At 36.0% G+C, this 17,624-nt stretch overlaps 1 pseudogene; it reads right to left on the reverse strand.

The window, feature by feature from the left end:
* Positions 1–365: 365 nt before the first annotated feature.
* On the reverse strand, positions 366–16,595 carry LOC129135951 (ankyrin repeat domain-containing protein 18A-like; annotated as a pseudogene).
* Positions 16,596–17,624: the final 1,029 nt, after the last annotated feature.

Below are 17,624 nucleotides of genomic sequence, written 5' to 3' on the forward strand. Positions count from 1 at the left end.
GGCCTTCAATCTGTACCAAAACCCTGAGAACTTGGTGATGCCTTTGTTTTCTGAGAATCGTTTCAGTGTGCTGGCTGACAGTTCCATGACGATGGCAAAACTTAAGAAAGTGTAGAGCCAGTAAAAAACAGATGCATAGACTTCTTGGGAATTTTTTAAGCTATGGAACATGATGAATTTATGGTGCATAAGTACAGTCTTCTCTGTGAAAGTTTTTGTTTTCACATCCTGCATTAGATGTGTGTAAGAAAAAAAATACTTGACATAGTATCTACTAACCAAACAATGAAAAGGAATGCCATTTGTTATTTACACTTAATTTCTAAAATAAACCTAAATGTAATTAATAAATTTTGGCAACATACTTCTCTTTGTTTCTCTAGTTATTTGTTCTACACAGTCCAGCTCCATCTAAAATAAGTAAAAATAATAATAATGTTTAAGTTAAACAAGAAACATTATCATGCAAATAATGTATCACTTACAAAATGTGGCCTTTAGTATTTTTAGTGACTAGACATAACTTGAAGTTTGCTTAAATAGAAAAATAATCACATAAATAAAGTAAAATTTCTACTTATTTTAAGTTTAGATAACAGAGGATGCACCTGTGTAATGCTGTTTAGAGTAATCAGACAAAAATACAGTTAATATTGGTCTACTGCATATACATGATTTTAGAAAGGTAGTGTTTTATTAGTACAAAGGTTAAACAATGGCCAGGTGTGGTGACTCATGCTGTAATCCCAGCACTTGGGGAGGCCAAGGCAGGCAGATCATGAGGTCAGGAGATCGAGACCATCCTGGCCAACATGGGGAAACCCTGTCTCTATTAAAAATACAAAAATTAGCTGGGCATGGTGGTGCACACTTGTAGTCCCAGCTACTCAGGAGGCTAAGACAGGAGAATTGCTTGAAGCCAGGAAGTGGAGGTTGCAGTGAGCCACTGCACTCCAGCCTGGTGATACAGTGAGACCTTGTCTCAAAAAAAAAAAAAAATTAAATAATTAAAGTCATCTTTTGCAATGAATGAATTGCTTTGAAATTCTTAGCAAAACTCTGCCCTTTATACAAGTTTAATCCAATTTTTTTACATCAATAAATTTTATCTTAAAAAGAAATTTCTATTCTCTACTTACAGTAAACTTTTTTAATAGTAAATTTTTGGGTTTTTTTTTGTTTGTTTGTTTCTTTTTTTCTAGTTTGTATTCTAAATTAAGGTGGTACCTGTGTAGGCTTCTTCCAAGAGTATATTGAGGGATGCTGAGGTTTGGAGTACAGTGGAACCCATCACACAGGTAGTAAGCATAGGACCCAATAAGTAGTTTTCCAACCCTGGCCCACTCTGTCCCTCCCTGTTCTTATTTCCCAGTGTCTATTGTTCCCAGGTTTATGACAATGTGCACCCAATGTGTAGCTCCCACATAAGTGAAAACATGAGATATTTGGTTTCTGGTTCTGTGTTAGTTTGCTTAGGATAGTGGATTCCAGCTGTATCAATGTTGCTGCAAAGGACATGATTTTGTTATTTCTTGGCTGCATAGTATTCCATGGTATGTATGGAACATTCCAATCTACCTTGGATTTTCAATCTGTCTTGGATGCACCTGGATTGACTCCATGTCTTTGCTGCTTTGAACAGTGCTGCAATGAACACACATGTGCAAGCATCTTTTTATTACAATGATTTATTGTCCTTTAGGTATACCCCTAGTATAGTAATGGGATTGCTGCATCCAACGGTCATCCTTAGTTCTTAATTTCCAAACTGCTCTCCATAGTAGCTGAACTAATTTACATTGCCACAAACGGTGTGTGTTCCCTTTTCTCCACTGCTTCCCCAACATCTTTTTTTTTTCTTTTTACTTTTCAACAAGTTATTCTGACTGGTGTGAAATGGTATCTCACTGATGTTTTGTTTGGCACTTTTCTGATGATTAACAATGGTAAGCATTTGTTAATATGTTTGTTGGCCACTTACATGTGTTATTTTGAGAAGTGTCTGTTCACGTCCTTTGCCCATTTTTAATGGTGTTATTTATTTTTTGCTTGTTGATTTGTTTAGATCTCTTATGGATTCTGGATAATAGGTGTTTGCTGTATCCATAGTTTGTGAATATTTTCTTCCATTCTCTACGCTGTCTGTTTAATCCTGTGATAGTTTCTCATGCTGTGCAGAAGCTCTTTAGCTTAATTAGATCATACTTGTCAATTTTCGTTATTCTTGCAATTGCTTTTGAGGACTTAGCCATAAATTAATTGAGAAGTATGAAGTCCAGAAGAGTATTTCCTAGGTTTTCTTCCAGGATTTTTATAGTCAGACGATGTACTCTTATGTAAGAAAAGCATAAACCTTTTTTTTTTTTTTTTTTTGAGACAGAGTCTCCATCACATAGGCTATAGTGCAGTGGTATGATCTTGGTTCACTGCAACCTCTGTCTCCTGGGTTCAAGTGACTCTCCCGCTTCAGCCTCCCGAGTATCTGAGATTATACATGCCTGCCAACATGCCTTGCTAATTTTTGTATTTTTAGTAGAGATGGGTTTCATCATGTTGGCCAGGCTGGTCTCAAACTCCTGACCTCAGGTGATCCACCTGCCTCGGCCTCCCAAAATGTTGGGATTCTAAGTGTGAGCCATGGCACCTGGCCAAGCACAAAGCTTTGAACATAAAAATGGAAATGAACATTTTAGTGTTTTCTTTAATTCATAAAATGCAATTATTTTGGATTCTACTAAATAATAAACATCTATATGTGGTAAACTGTTTGGATGCCAATCATTCAGTTGTGATTATGGGTGGGAAGAGTTGAGATGGTGCAAATAAACTTTTTTTTTAATTTTTTATATTCAAGATGAAGTCTCACCCTGTCACTCAGGCTGGAGTTCAGTGGCACGATCTCGGCTCACTGCAACCTCCGCCTCCTGGGTTCAAGCAATTCTCTGCCTCAGCCTCCCTAGTAGCTGGGATTACAGGTGCTCTCCACCACACCTGGCTAATTTTTTTTTTCTACTTTTTGTACTTTCACCATCTTGGCCAGGCTGGTCTTGAACTCCTGACATTGTGACACACCTGCCTCAGCCTCCCAAAGTGCTGGGATTACAGACATGAGCCATCACACCTGGCTGGTGCAAAGAAACTTTAAAAGTGACATGGGCTGGACGTGGTAGCTCATGCCTGTTATCCCAGCACTTTGGGAGGCTGAGGCAGGCAGATCACAAGGTCAGGAGTTTGAGAAGAGCCTGGCCAATATGGTGAAACCCTGTCTCTACTAAAAATACAAACATTAGCTGGGTGTAATGGCAGGTGCCTGTAGTCTCAGCTACTTGGGAGGCTGAGGCAGGAAAATCGCTTGAACCTGGGTGGTGGAGGTTGCAGTGAGCCAAGATGGTGCCACAACACTCCAGCCTGGGCAATAGAGTGAAACACTGTCTCAATTAAAAAAAAAGGGGGGGCAGTATGAACCACAGCTAAACTATAATCAATTAGAGAGTAAGCCAAAGCATCTCAAACTATATCATCAGTTATCAGGCAATAATATGCAATTTCTAAAACCTAACTTAAATGCAGCTTTTAAAGACATTCTAAATGTGTCAGTTTAGTCACATTTATTGAATAAAGTTAGTAAACGGGTATCTCTTGAAAATGAGAGCTCCAGGGAATTAAAAAATGTAAAGTTCCCATTTCCTTTCTGTGTTAACACAGCTAATTATGATCTTTACTAAACATGCATAAGTCAACAGAACTCAGTATTTCACCAAATTAAAAACAAGAATTATATTAGAGAAATGAAACCCAAAAGAGAAATGGTCATGTAACTAACCACAGTCAAGGAGTTCTTGCAGTTATTTGAAGTCTGTGGGCTTGAAATAGGAATTCTTATGGGTGTTTGGGGAATATATTTTCTGTTGAGTCCTATACTAGTAAGATTTTCAACACAAGGTGACTCTGGGTCTCGCCTTGTAGGAAGAGTGCTGAGAAAATATTTCATCTGCTCTTTCTCCATAAGGAGCTTCATGCTGATCACTGCTATTTTCTTATTTGATCTGTAAAGATAGCAAAGACACACGCTTAGTATTTCATTTTTCCTCTAATGATTCTTAATGACTTGCAGTTTTTAAAAACTTGCCCTGAGAGCAAACCAAATTATCCACTAAACAGTGTTTTCACACTGAAGATGTGTGAGAGCATACCTGTTGTAAGCAAGTATAATTTTAAAATCATTCTAAAGAAGCACCTGTGTTTCTAAGGTGATTTATACTGAACAAGCAGTACAAACAAAGTAGACAGGGAAGAGAAGTGGCTATCAGTGATATATGGCTCAACAGGTAACACTTGCTGCCTTCTAAAAGGGCTCTACTTGTGAGATTCTGAAGATTCCATTAGAAATACTCATATTTAAAGGGTAACAATGTGAGAAAAGAATATGTTGATTTGCTTGATTATAAGAACCACTTCACTAGAAATAATTGTATCAAAACATCATGTTGTACTCCTTAAGGTAGGTTAAGAAAACTAAAATGAACAACAACAACAAAATCTAGGAATACTTGTGTTTAGCAAACAAATTTTAGGTTTCACCCTTGTGCATTTCACCCATTATCTAGGAACAATTAAGCATTTGGCACTGAGGAATAATTCAGAACAACAACTCCTGGGGGAGAACTAGATTGGCTGGTTGGTGATCAAAAAGAACTAAAGCATGTCTGAAGGCAATTAGCCCCCAGCACTGTGACCAAGGCACTGGAGGTGGGGCTTTTTCCTTCTGCCTTCCACACACCCCCTCAGGCTGAACAAGGTTTTTTTTTTTTATACTTTAAGTTTTAGGGTACATGTGCACAACGTGCAGGTTAGTTACATATGTATACCTGTGCCATGTTGGTGTGCTGCACCCAGTAACTCATCATTTAACATTAGGTATATCTCCAAATGTTATCCCTCCCCCATCCCCCCACCCCATGACAGGCCCTGGTGTGTGATGTTCCCCACTTCCTGTGTCCATGTGTTCTCATTGTTCAATTCCCACCTATGAGTGAGAACATACAGTGTTTGGTTTTTTGTCCTTGCGATAGTTTGCTGAGAATGATGGTTTCCAGCTCCATCCACGTCCCTACAAAGGATATGAACTCATTATTTGTTATGGCTGCATAGTATTCCATGGTGTATGTGTGCCACATTTCCTTAATCCAGTCTATCATTGTTGGATATTTGTGTTGGTTCCAAGTCTTTGCTATTGTGAATAGTGCTGCAATAAACATACGTGTGCATGTGTCTTTATAGCAGCATGGTTTATAATCCTTTGGGTATATACCCAGTAATGGGATTGCTGGGTCAAATGGTATTTCTAGTTATGTTTTAACCACTTTGTGAATTACACTTCTTTAAATTCCTTGATAAGTATTCCCTATTTCACAAGGATGCCTTTCTGTAACATCTTGAAAATGTTACACAAATAGTCTTTCTTGAGGCACCCTCTAGTGATAATACTAAAGATCACAATCAAAAATGATTGTGCCCAGAGTAGCAGTACCACTTGAAACTTTGGGTTTAGGTTGTGATCTACCAAAAAATAAATTAAACTCATTAATATTTCTATTTAGGAAAATTCTGACAAGCAATTTTATAACAAGATCACATTATTAATTATAAAGCTTCAAAAATACTTAGTGACAAAAACTAACAGATCAGGTTAACTACATGAGACTTTTCAGGGGAAAAAAGCCATACAAAAGCAAAAAAAAAAAAAAGAGAGAGAAAGAAATGGGACAGAAACTATCCTTGACTAACATTTTAAAGGTAAGATTATTTACTAACATTATTTTCTGAAATTACATTATTAGATTAGCATTCACTTCCTACTAATCTCCTGAAGCCATCTCACTAAAAATTATGCTTTCAAAACAAATTAATGAGCTTAATTCATTTTCTATAAGTGTATGTTTTGACTTACTTTGTTAATTTTTTTGACATAGAATTGTTAGCTTTCAATGATGCTGCAAAGGCTTCCTTATATTCTTCTAATTCGGTTGTAATCTCTTCATAAGCAGTTTTCATTTCTGAGAATTTATATTCCACATCTTTAAGTGTGAGTTCTTTCTTATTTAGTGAAGCCATATTATCCTTGTTTAACTGCTCTAATTGTTTTTCATATTGTGCTTGTTCCTAAAACAAAGGAAAAGAATACACTTTTAAAACAATTATACCCTAATTATTATATGATTGTTGCCTTTCATTTTGAGTCAGTGATTCAAAGAGCAATTGTGAATATGCTAGTAAAAGAGGCTGAAGCTTAAAATATTTATCAGCAAGATCAAAACTAATAACTGAATTCAGAATTGTCTGATTTATAAAAATTTGAAATCATAATTATGTTAGTATTAATGTAATCTTCTCATATAAAAAGTAATAGAATCCATTCATAATTTTAAAAAGTGATTAATGAACAATGTAGCTTAAGACCAATTCAAAAGTATCACATAATTTTGAAATCACAATTTTCTTATGCCAACTGATCTTAATCATCAAATGACTCCACAGTGAGAATCATTACTCTGAAAGATTGATTTTGTTATAATAATAATGGAAATGTAAATATTTAAAAGAAAAAACAGATGCCATTTTTTTTCTAGAACTCTACAAAGCAAATTGCTACAAGAGAGGCAGAGGAAACATAATATATACATAACCAAAATATAATTTGCAGTAAAATAAATGAAAGCACATTACAGATAAACTTACCTGACTTAAAAAACTAACCTGTAAATGGATTTCTTCTAATTTTTCTACTGCCTGCATTGCCTTTTCATCTAGCTCCAATTTATATTCTTGTAGTTTACTAAGTTCTACCCTATTGTTTTCCATATGTGTCTTAAGATTTAATATTTCTTCTTTCAACATCTTTTTATCCTCCTCAAGTTTTTCACATTGCTGTTGTACTTTTTTCATAGATAAAAACTCCTGTTGAAGAACTTGATTGTCTTTAGCCAAATTGACACATTTTGAAGATAAAGCTTCCTTCTCTGCCGTAAGGTCATCAAACTGCATGAATAAAATAATATAGCTTGATAATGAAGTAGGCTGAGAATAATCTAATACAAAACCAATAGCAAATTTTGAAATGCATTTACTTGCAATAAAATGTTATCTGTAATGCAGTGGATTTTTCAAATGTGAACCCTTAAATTACTCAGAATTTTAAGAAAAAAGTTAAAGCTACCATGAGTCACAAAAATATATTATTTGCTATCATCATCTTTGCCACAGAACTTTTGCACTTCATCTTACTTTTATTTTTCTGATAATTCATTTTTGTTCCTCCTTAGATGGCACTAAGTTATCTCTTAGTAAAAAGTGTCTAACCACCTTCCCTCATTATCATTCCCCATAATATGTCAAAAAAAAGTTTCAGAGATATCATATTGAGTTATTTAGGCCAAAGTCAATAAATGGCTCTCAGAATAAGACTTTGAAAATAATATAACACTCTATACTAGGCATGGTGGTTCATTCCTGTAATTGTAGCAATTTAAAAGCCTGTGCCAGAATGATCACTTGAGGCCAGGAATTTGAGATCAGCCAGAGCAACATAGTGAGACCCCCATGTCTACAAAAATTTTTTTTTAATTAGCTGGGCATGGTGGCTCATGCCTGTAGACCCAGCTAGTTGGGAGACTGAGGCAAAAGGATGGCTTGTACCCAGAGTTCAGGGCTGCAGTGAATTATGACCACATCACCGCACTTCTGCCTGGATGACAGACAAAGACCATATCTCAAAAAAACACAAAATAATGAATCCTGTAAATAAGGATTCTGATGCCATAAGCCTTTCCTTAAACTGCAAATGTTTCATGCTAATTTGAATTGCATTTTAAGAAGTAATGATTCTTGGGGTAAAGGCCATAGAATACACACCCAGAAATAAATCCACATATTTACAGCCAACTGATTTTGGACAAAGGTGCCAAGAACATACACTGGGGAAAGGACAGTCTCTTCAAATGAATGGCACTGGGAAAACTAAATATCCATGTGGAGAAGAATGATACTAGCTTCCTATGTAACAGCACATAATGAAATAAACTCAGAATTGATTGAAGACTGACATTTAAGGCCTAAAATTATGAAACCACTGTAAGTAAATGTAGGAAAAATGCTTGAGGACATTAGCCTGCACAAAGATTTTTATGGGTAAGACATCAGAAGCATAGGCAAAAACCAAATGATAGACAAATGGTATGACATTAAGATAAAGAGCTTCTGCCCAGCAAACTGAGTGAAGAGAAAACCAGTGGAATGGGAGAAAATATTGTCAACTATTCATCTAATAAGGGACTAGTATCCAAAATATACAAGAAACTCAAAAAACTTGACAGTAAAAAAAAATCTGAGTTCATAATTGGGCAAAATATCTAACTATACTTTTCTTTAGAAAAAAGAAACACAAATAGCCAATAAATAATTTTTAAAATGCTCAGTATCACTAATTCTCAGGGAAATAAAAATCAAATCTTCAATGTGATACAATCTTGCTTCAATTTGAATAAAATGCTATCATTGAAAAGACAAAAAAATAACATATGCTGGTGAGGTTCCAGAGAACAGTAAACTCTAACATGCTGTTGGTGGGAAGGTAAATTAGTGCAGCCACTATAGAAAACAACATGAGGTTTTCTCAAAAAGCTAATAATGGGACTGCCAAGGAATCCGGCAAACCCACTATTGGGTATTCAGGCAATAGAAAAGAAAACAATAGATCAAAAAGATACCTGTACTCATATGTTTATTGTGGCACTATTCACAATAGCTGATGTATGGAATCAACCTGCATGTCCATAACCAAATGAATGGACAAAAAACTGTGGCACACAAACACAGTAGAATACTATTCACCATATAAAGGAATTCAATCCTGTTATTCGTGGCCATGTGGATCAGTCTGAGGGATGGTATGTTAAGTGCAGACACAGAAAGATAAACACTGCACATTCTCACTCATATGTGGGAGCTAAAGAAAAACTGAGGGCTGGGCAACATGGCTATTGCCTGTAATTTCCTAGCACTTTGAAAGACCAAGGCAGGAGAATCACTTGAGGCCAAAGCTCCAGAGCACCCTGGACAACATAGGTAGATAGCTCTACAAAGTCAAAAATCAGACAGGTGCAATGGTGCATGCCCATAATCCTAGCTGCTCAGGAGACTGAGGTGGAAGGATCACATGAGCCCAAGAGTTTGAGGCTGCAGTGAGGTATGAACAAGCCACTGTCTCTAGTCTGGGTGACTACAGTTGCCCAGAGCCCAGACTAGACTAGCAAGGCCCTGTCTCTTAACAACAACAAAAAAGCTCACAGAGGTAGGGAAGGGGAGGATGGTTAATGGATACTGAATTACAGTTAGATAAGAGGAATGAGTTCTGGTGTTCTGTGGCATTGTAGGGTGAATATGGTTAACTATGATTTATTGTATATTTTTAAAAAGGCAGAAGATTTTGAATGTTCACAATTCAAAAAATGAAAAATGGTTGAAGTAGTAAATGTGCTAGTTAGCTTGATCATTACACACTAAATACATGTATCAAAATATCACTCTATTGGCCAAAATTATGTATATACATGTCAATTAAAAGAGAAGCTATATTTATCCCATTAAAAAAACAGAATATGGGCAATCCTTACTGACTTCCTTCTAATGAATAGAATGCAGTAAAAGGGATATCATGTGGCTTCCCTATCTCAGACTGCTTTCCCTTTGAACTCAGCCCCCAGATTGTGAGTGAGATCAGGCCAGAGAGACAGCCTGGGAGTGTCAGTGTCAATATTCATGCTGCCTGCTCCAACCAAGGTTCCAGCCAATGGCCAGCACCAACCATCAAACACATGGGTGAGCAAAGCTTCAGAGGATTCCATTTCCCCAACTGATCAGCTATTCCTAGGGAAGCTGAGGGGAGCAGAGATGACCTGTCCTGGCTAAGCTTTTTTCAAACCACAGGTTCATGAACAAAATAAATGTTTTTCTTTTAAGCCACAAAACCCTGGATAATTGTTAGAAAAATAAGTTTTAAAAAGAGACAACAGGAAATATAACTTATGCAGAGAAAAGAGTCTCCTTTAAAGTAGGATCTAATAAATGTTGAGATTAATTTATTGATGGCAAACATTATTGAGAAGCAGTAGATAACCAGGAGAGAGACATAAGCTGCTGAGGAGGAACATTTCCTAAAACCCCCTTCAATTATGAACTCTCATAACAAGGCAAGGGTGTCTCCTTACAATTTCCCCTCGTTAGGAAATAAGACTGCAAAGAAAGAAGATGTATGATTTGAAAAACAACTAGAAATACTTGGTTAGATAACCAAAATCAGACATTTGCCTGATTTCAGTTAATGAAAATTCTAAAAGAATAAGCTTTGAGTATTTATTAATCAATCTAGTATTCAATTTTCATTTTCCTTTTCTCAATGAGGAAATGAGAACATTATGGAATGATTTTTAGTCTTCACAGAAGTAAAATAAGCACAGTATGCTTTGAGTGTTAAGACATCAAATGCAATTTCTCCTTTATCTTACTTCAAGCTTGTTTGTATGGAGAAGTTAAGACCATCCCATCTCTGTATTATACCACAATGCTTCTCTACAGCACACAACTTGGCTCTGAAATTTCAAAAGTCAAAATACTAATCTACTATTTGTCTCCAATAAATTGCCTGAACATTACCTGATTTTGAAGTGCTGCACTCCTAAGACTTTTTCTTGGAATGCGTTAAACTTTATATCCCAAGAATCCTCTACTGAGCTAGAAAGCAGAGCTGTGCATCTCTGTTTCAGTAAAAGGAGGTCAATACAGGGAACTGTGGTTTCTGAGAATGGAAGATCCGCACCAAGTAAAGGATTAGATGCAGTGCTACCCAAGAGAACCAGCTACCAGGTGGAAAGAGGATCTGCGAACTACAACATGATGACTTCACATGATTTCCACTGAGGAAAGCTGGCAGCTCAGACTTCTCCTTCCTGGATGGTAAACATCTATGGAAGATTCTATGAATTATAATGAGTTAGCAAAACATAATACACTAAATATTAGACTACATCAGCAGATCCTGTGATGAAAACTTACTGAAAATATAACTATAGAGGGAGGCAATGGAAAAGAGACTAAAGGTTTGAATAGAGAAAAAAAGAGTGTCTTGTAAGCCTGACTTGCCATCATGTCTTAGAGAAAGTAAGGTATAAGCTGGCCAGAGATTCCTTTGAGGCACAAAAGGTGAAGTTAAAGATATTCCACTAAATTTAATTTTTATTATAAGACAACTGGTAATATGCAACATGCTTGAAAAAAACTTCTCATTAAATTCAATTTGGCCTTGGCATAAGAATAGATATAAACAAACTAAGAATTGATAATCTACAAATAAACCTGCACATTTACAGTCAATTGATTTTATACAAGGTTAACAAAAGAACAGAATGGGAAAAGAATAGTCTTTTCAACAAATGGTGCTGCGACAACTGGATATCCACATGCAAAAAATAAATAAAGTAAGAAGAAAACCCTGGCATAAATCTTTGTGACTGCATTTGGCAGTGTTTTCTTAGCTATGACTCCAAAGGAAAAATGGACTCAATGAACTTCAAAATTGAAAACTGCTGTGCTTGAGAAGACAGTATCAAGAAGTGAAAAGGTAAGATACTGAGTAGAAGAAAGTATTTGAAAAGCATGTATCTGATAAGGGACTTACATATGTAGGATATATAAAGAACCTTTGCAATTCATAAATAACAAGATAACCCAATTTAAAAAATGGGCAAAGAATTTGAATAGATATTTCTGCAAAGAAGATATAAAGATGGATAATAAGCACATTAATAGATGCTTAATGTAATTAGTCATTAGGAAAAAGTAAATCAAAACCACATGTGGTATCACTTCACACCACAGGATGAAACCTTTATTCAATAAAAAAGAGAAAATAAGTGTTAGGAAAAATGTAAAGAAATTAAAGCCCTTATCCAATGCTGCTGGGGATGTAAAGTGGTGCAGCCACTTTGGAAAACAAACTGGCAGCTCCTCAAAAGGTTAAGCATGAAGTTACCATACGACCCAGAAATTCCAGTCATGAGTATATACTCCAGAAAATCAAAAACATATGCAAGCACAAAAACTCATACATAAATGTTTACAGCAGCATTATTAATAAGAGTGAAAAAGTGGAAAGAACCAAAACGTCCATCACCTTTGGGTGGGAAAGAACCCAAAGGTCCATCAGCTGGTGAATGGATAAATAAACTGTTTGATGTATCCATACAATGGAATATCACTCAGCAATAAGAAGAAACTAAGTACTGATACTGTATTAGGAGGAGACAGCAAAATGCCTAGGCAGATAAGGAAGGGTCCCTGGAGAATCCCCAACAAGCCTCACAAGTGTTTACACCAGACGTTATGTGCAGATAAGGGAACCTGGACTTGTCTTGCCTGGACATGCCGGCAGCAGACCCGAGGCCCACAAGCACTGGGGGGATGGGGTGGAGTCACCAGGAATTCACGACTTATGCAGAGCAGGAGCCTGGCCGCTTCAGCTCCTGTGCTCCTGGTATTCAATTGTGAGGTGGAAACCTGTTTGCAGGACGCCCCTCTTTGCTGAGAGCTTTCCTTTCACTTAATAAATTCTGTCCTCCTCACCCTTCAATGTGTCTGTGTGCTTAATTTTTCCTGGTCATGAGAGAAGAACCCAGATTGAGCTGAACTAAGGAGCAAAAACCCTGCATCAATACCTGCTGCAGCACAGATGCAGCATGGAAAATTATGCTAAGTGAAATAAGCCAGTCACAGTAGACCACTTGCTTTTCATTTCAGAGGCTTATAGGCAAATCTATACAAAGAAGGTGGGTGGTTACCTAGGGCTGAGGGAGGAAGGGAAAACTAGTGAAGATAGCTAAATGATGTGGGGTTTGTTTTTAGGGTGATGAAAATGTTCTACAATTGATTGTAATGATGACTGCATAACTCTCTGAAAATACTAAAGTTAATAAATTGTATATTTTAAATGAGTGAATTGCATGGTGTGTTCATTATTTATCAATAAACCTGTTACCCCCCACCCCAAATTAATTTGGTACTAGTGATTTTGGTACTAGTAATCTGGAGACAGGTACTGCTTGGTTTCAGATCACTGGCCAGGGTTCAAGGCCTAAGAGAATCAACACCATGTCCTTTTCATAGAAAAAGAGATTTATATTTTAAAAGCTATCCTTTTCATTAGTTTCAAGTCTGTAAAATTAAATGAAAAATCTTTCACTGCTTAAAGCACTGACAGATTTATATTGAGGAATAAGACCTTGTTTTCCTTGGCCCCAATTTCTATCTAAAGGGTCTGGGAATCACACCCTTCAAACTATCAAATCTCATCAGATGGGTTTTATTAACTCTTATAATGTGGCTTCCTTTCTAACCTGATTCTGGTGCAGCATCACAGAGAGAAGAAGCTGCAGGAAATCAAAATATTTTACCCCCAAATATATTTTTTGTCATATTTTGAAATGGCTGCTGCAGGGCCAAGAGATTGAAATGGCCCTCATTAATGTAGCCCAATCTCTCCCCTTCTAGGTCTTCCCAGATCTGGGGAAGATTAACTAAGAGCCTGAGGCATTAAAGTCTGAAAAGATATATTTACCCTCTATTTTCTCAACATATTTTGGCAGAATTTGGGTTTTTCCATTATCAATATTTTCTAAAATTACATGATTTTTAATACCAAAACTGATTTAAAATTACCATGGAATATAAATTATTCTATTATAAAGATACATGCATTTGTATGTTCATTGCAGCACTATTCACAACAGTAAAGCCATGGAATCAACCCAGATGTCCATCAGTGATAGACGGGATAAAGAAAATGTGGTACATATACACCATGGAATACTATGGAGCCATAAAAATGAATGAGATCATGCTTTTTGCAGGGATATGGATGAGCTCAAAGCTGATATCTTCAGCAAACTAATGCAGGAAGAAAAAAACAAACACTGCATCTTCTCACTTATAAGTGGGAGCTGAATGATGAGAACACATGGACTCGGGGAGGGGAACAACAAACACTGGGGTCTGTTAGGGTCAGGAGGGAGAGCATCAACATCAATAGCTAATGCCTGCAGGGCTTAATATCTAGGTGATGGATTGATAGGTGCAGCAAACCAACATGACACACGTTTACCTATATAACAAACCTGCACGTCTCACACATGTAATCTAGACCTTAAGATAAAATAATTTTTTTAAATTACCTTCTGTTTTAGCTTCTTAATCAGAATATCCATTTTCAGTTGATCTGTTTTTAAGTCTCCATGGCAATCAAAATCTTCATTTCCAAATACATTTAACATATTTATTGTCATTTCCAGGAGTTTCTTATATCTGCAGAAATGTACAGAATTAGTAAGTCAAGTATTTTTAAGAGTAAATATTTAATAATTGTTTAAACATCTGTTATGGCATATGGAAGAAACAAATCTATAAACTATGTTCCTTTCAGTTTCAACTGAACATAGTTTGAAAGCATTCTATATGAAATTATAATCTTAGATAAATAATATGAAGAACAATTTTATGGCATATATGGCAGGTAAAGTGATATTATAGCCATACAGTGTTTTTGTTTTGTTTTTTGTTTTGTTTTGAGATGGAATTTCACTCTTGTTGCCCAGGACAAAGTGCAATGGTGTGATCTCAGCTCACTGCAACCTCTGCCTCCTGGACTCAAGTGATTCACCTGTCTCAGCCTCCCAAGTGGCTGGGATTACAGGTGTGTACCACGACGCCTGGCTCATTTTGTATTTTTAGTAGAGACGGGGTTTCACTGGTCAGACTGCTTTTGAACTCTTGACCTCAAATGATCCACCCACATTGGCCTCCCAAAGTGCTGGGATTACAGGTGTGAGCCACCACACCTGGCCTAACCATACAGTTTTTGTAAATAAACTACTCATATCCATGTTGGTATGCTAAGTAAAATAACCTATTACTAAATATAAGCCATAACCCAGAGATGAGTAACCAAGACAAAAAAGTAAAACACATACATTTAAAAAGATACAAAAGTACATTTTGATACCCACTGAGCACAGTCTATCAGAAGAAAAAAAAGTACACACAAAAAGCATCAAGGAGATCATTCAATGTAGAAAAAGAGAAGAAAACATCTTTAATATCTGAGTTGAGGAGAAAAAGGATACAGGCAGTTTTAGAAAAAAGGAAAGGGGCAGAGAGATGTGTGACGATTTAAAGACTTTGAAGAAGAGATCTAGACATCTTTGCTGACATAATGTCAACAAAATGAAAGAGATACAAAACCATGTAGAGAAAGGCAATGACAGAAAAATGTTGATTCTAATCAGAAAACCAAATTAAGTGCTCAGTAAATAAATAGAAAAGTAGCTGTGTTCAGGGCTTCAAAGACAGATTCCATTGTTTTAAAAAAAAAATCTGTGATCAAAACATGAATGTTCATTTTACTTTTTAAGTTATACATATATTTTTATATATATGAAATTTATTTATGTAAAACAAGTTTAATAACATGTATACTTCATGTATACAACAGAGGTACTCATGTACAATGAGTAAATTTCCACGTTTTATATCTAAAAGAAAAAGAAGCAGAAACAAAATATAAGCTACATATCAAGATAAATTTGATGTTAAAGAATGACACAAACAGGTCTTCTTTAAACAATTTGAATGCAGCAGAGGATACTACAAAAGGAAGAAAAAATGACCACAGACAGCAAAAAATATCTTCAGAAATAAAAATTCAAACTAGATAATGAAGAGTGCACTGGACATTATATGTCCAAGGCGTGGTCATTGTTTTCAAAATCATTAAAGAATAAGTGGCCGGGCATGGTGGCTCATGTCACTTTGGGAGGCCGAGGCGGGCAGATCACGAGGTCAGGAATTCGAGACCAGCCTGACCAACTTGGCAAAACCCCGTCTCTAATAAAAATACAAAAATTAGCCGGGTGTGGTGGCACATGCCTGTAATGCCAGCTACTCAGGAGGCTAAGGCAGGAAAATTGCTTGGAGGCATAGGTTGCAGTGAGCCAAGACCGCGCCATTGTACTCCAGCCTGGGAAACAAAGCCAGACTTTTTCTCAAAAAAAAAAAAAAAAAAAAAAAAATTTTGGCATTCAAAAAAAATTTCACCTTGCCCCAGCAGCTCAGCTGACTCCCGCCCCCATGACACACATGTCTAAAAAGTTGTGCTGTGAGTTTCTGAAATACATTTTAAAATAGAATTCATTTAATTATGAAAATGCAAACATAAAATGAATTTGTATCTAGGTTTTAGTCAAGTAAAATTAGAGTTAAATCAATTAATAAATGGCTAACATGTTCTACAATATGAAAACCATACCCAGTTGCCTCTTCTTCTAATTCATCATTTTTCTTTCTTATTCGATTCACATTATACTTCAGTGATGATATTAACTCAAAAAGTTTTCTTAATTCTTCATTTTCTTTTTTAGGCTTAAAAAAATTGTTTAAAATTATTTTTGTAAAATCTGGAGACCCTCTTTTATCTCAAAAATATTATTTCTCATAAGTGGATGAGTAATATGTATTTAGGCAGGTGTATAAAGTGCATTTTATAAACCTGATGCCAATAAGGTCAGATTTCAATCATAGTCACTTTTCTTAAAACTGCTAAAAATGATTCAAATTTTCATCATTATCTTTTCTGAAATTTAAACTGCCAACAATGTTTGTTACAAATGAGGGTTTTTACACACAAAATACTAAGGGTTAGTTAAAAAAAAAAGAGTAGTTATATTTACATTTTAGTTTTTAAAGATGCTCTAGAAATATTGTTTTTAATAGTTTAAGATATTCCAAGTTTTCTTAAATTACATCTTACTAAGACAAATTTTAGAAAACTCTTATCTAGTTCCCATTACATTTTTCATCCTCATCTGTCTTCAGGCTGAGCTAAATACTGTCATTCTAAGTATTCACCCATAGGTTTCAGTTTTTCCCTTTCTCTTAACCATTTCTCTTTAAATAAAGTTTATTTTTTCTAGAATAAACAAAAACAACTTTTGTCTACTTTTTGTGGCTTTTCTATTATCCTGTTTCTCCCCTTCCATTGGACTCTATGACACATGGTCTCATTCAGAAATCTTTTTTCATCAATTATTGTGTTTTTTATACTGAAATCTGATTTTTAATAATTCCAATAAAAAAGTCCAACGGTCATGAAGTACTTTATCCTGCTTTACTCAGCAGAGCAGTGACCAAATGCTCCCTCTGCTCCTCTGACCCCACTTCCTTTCTAAATGCAGTGACCTCTGTTCTTCAGCCCTATCCCTTTCTATTCCTCTGACCCCGCCTCCTTTCTAAATGCAGCGACCTCTGTTCTTCAGCCCTATCCCTTTCTATTCCTCTGACCCCACTTCATTTCTAAATTTAGCAACCTCTGTTCTTCAGCCCTATCCTTTTCTGGTTTTTTGTTTTGTCTTTGTTTTTTGTTTTGAGATGGAGTCTCCTACTGTCACCCAGGTTGGAGTGCAGTGGCATGATCTTGGCTCACCGCAACCTCCACCTCCTGGATTCAAGCGATTCTCCTGCCTCAG

Source organism: Pan troglodytes, chromosome 11 (assembly GCF_028858775.2).
Source record: "Pan troglodytes isolate AG18354 chromosome 11, NHGRI_mPanTro3-v2.0_pri, whole genome shotgun sequence".
Classification (NCBI taxonomy): Eukaryota; Metazoa; Chordata; class Mammalia; order Primates; family Hominidae; genus Pan; species Pan troglodytes.